Genomic DNA, 2,720 nt, shown 5'->3' on the forward strand with positions numbered 1-2,720 from the left:
TTTTATTAAGTTTTTAGTTTTATTTAATTTGAGTTATTTTAATACTTCAACAACTAAATGGAAATGAAATAATATATATATTGAATTTATAAATGTGTATGTATATATATATATATGTATGTGTGTGTGGTTGTACATACACATATGTAGTTGTTTTTTTGGTGTTTGGCTTAGTGTTATGTTAGAATCATTATTATACTCTTATACCTTTTGTTCTTTAATATTTTGAATTGTTTTTAGCTTTATTTTTTGTTTTTCATTTAAATGCTAAGTTTTGAAATTCTGTTGTATGCATTTGTCATTTTTATTTAATCTTTATTTTTAAAATGTGTATAGGTAGTATTTATAAAGTTTTAGCTTTTAGTTTTGGATCTGTTTTTAGTTGTTTTAATACTACAATTGATTGCTTCTGTTGTCCTCATTTGTAAGTCACTTTGCATAAAAGCATCTGATAAATGACTAAATAAATAAAAAACATGAGCTTGTTAATGTCGCTAGGGAGGTAGCAACGATGTGGGGCATGCTCCCTTCGATAGTGGCTCACTGATGGATGGAAGGATTCAATATGGTCACACACAGGCTGCATGTCCAGCTTGTTGGCCGGTGTATGTCTTCCTCTTTGGTCTCTTGGGTCCTCATTTCCTATGTCCTTCCGCATCACAGAGAGGACCAGGCTGTCATTCGCCGGGTGATACCCCAAAGTGGCCAAGAAAAAAGTTTTACAGACCTGCTGTGGGACCTGATCTTCATTCTTTAGCCTGTAAACAAAGGACCTGCCACGCCAACTTGTCTTTCCATCCACACAAAATTTTGTTGTTGGTAGCTGGCTGACTCTATGGAACATGAATGCACGTCTGTCTGTGTATTCCATGTCCCAGTACCTGTTCCAGATCTCCTTACGCCTCTCCTCATTAAATTTCTCTGTGCATTTTCTTCTGCATTTCTGGCCACATGGATCTCTCATTGGGGGAGCTTTGGATGGAGTGAGGGTCGGCTCTGGTGCTGGTAGTGGTGCTGTGACAGGAGTGAGGGTTGGCTCTGGTGCTGGTAGTGGTGCTGTGGCAGGAGAGAGGGGGGCGCCTGGTGCTGGTAGTGGTGCTGTGACAGGAGTGAGGGTTGGCTCTGGTGCTGGTAGTGGTGCTGTGGCAGGAGTGAGGGTGGGCTCTGGTGCTGGTAGTGGTGCTGTGGCAGGAGTGAGGGTGGGCTCTGGTGCTGGTAGTGGTGCTGTGACAGGAGTGAGGGTTGGCTCTGGTGCTGGTAGTGGTGCTGTGGCAGGAGTGAGGGTGGGCTCTGGTGCTGGTAGTGGTGCTGTGGCAGGAGTGAGGGTGGGCTCTGGTGCTGGTAGTGGTGCTGTGGCAGGAGTGAGGGTGGGCTCTGGTGCTGGTAGTGGTGCTGTGGCAGGAGTGAGGGTGGGCTCTGGTGCTGGGAGTGGTGCTGTGGCAGGAGTGAGGGTGGGCTCTGGTGCTGGTAGTGGTGCTGTGGCAGGAGTGAGGGTGGGCTCTGGTGCTGGCAGTGGTGCTGTGGCAGGAGTGAGAGTCGGCTCTGGTGCTGAGAGTGGTTCTGTGGCAGGAGTCAGGGTGGGCTCTGGTGCTGGTAGAAGAGCTGTGGCAGGAGTGAGGGTCGGCTCTGGTGCTGACAGTGGTGCTGTGGCAGGAATGAGGGTCGGCTCTGGTGCTGGTAGTGGTGCTGTGGCAGGAGTGAGGGTGGGCTCTGGTGCTGGGAGTGGTGCTGTGGCAGGAGTGAGGGTGGGCTCTGGTGCTGGTAGTGGTGCTGTGGCAGGAGTGAGGGTGGGCTCTGGTGCTGGTAGTAGAGCTGTGGCAAGAGTGAGGGTGGGCTCTGGTGCTGGTAGTGATGCTGTGGCAGGAGTGAGGGGAAACTCCACAAGAGAAACAAGGGTGGTGACAGGTGTGCTGCAGAACAGCTCATCAGAACCAAATGCCGGGAAACTAATATCCAGGCAACTATCAAGAACCGTCCATGCTTTTGATTTGGGTGCTGGATCACAATCAATATCCCCACAAGTAACTGAAAAGAACAGAACACATTTACAATTGGAGACATGGAACATGAAAATGAAATATGTCAACAATATTTGATTCATTAATGTCACAGTTATCAAATTGGGAAAATGCGTATCACTGTCCAGAACAATCTTTTTTTTTTTCGTTTTGTTTGGGGTGCTTCTGGACCACAATGAATATCTCCACAAGGAACTGAAAGGAATTATTGCAAATAATAATCAGTGTTGGGCAAGTTACTTCCAAAATGTAATACATAATATATTACTAGTTACTCTCATTTTAAAGTAATTTGTTTATAATATTACAATGTTTTTTGTCTCTGAATTGTAATGTTACACTACTTTTGCATTACTTTTGAGTTAATTTCAGGTTGCCGTTTGTAATAACACAGTAGATATCATAGGCATGGCCTAGTAATCTATACTGTATATCAGTGGTTCCCAAACATTGTAGAGGGGCATACCCCTGAAGCATTTAACATCTTTTTGCATACCCCCTCTCTTCCACTTAGACTGCAGTCACACCTTTTCCATTAAGGGACAATAATTGCCATTTAAATTGATTTTCCAGTGGATTGTTTTTACCTTTATAAATACCTTTTAAAAATAAATAATGTTTTAAATAAAAAGGTTCAAAGGAGAAATATGCAATGATGGTAAAAATGAAGTGAACCTTATATTAAACTAAAACCGTCAGTAG

This window comes from Sinocyclocheilus anshuiensis, unplaced genomic scaffold (genome assembly GCF_001515605.1).
Source record: "Sinocyclocheilus anshuiensis isolate Anshui unplaced genomic scaffold, SAMN03320099.WGS_v1.1 scaffold1358, whole genome shotgun sequence".
Classification (NCBI taxonomy): domain Eukaryota; kingdom Metazoa; phylum Chordata; class Actinopteri; order Cypriniformes; family Cyprinidae; genus Sinocyclocheilus; species Sinocyclocheilus anshuiensis.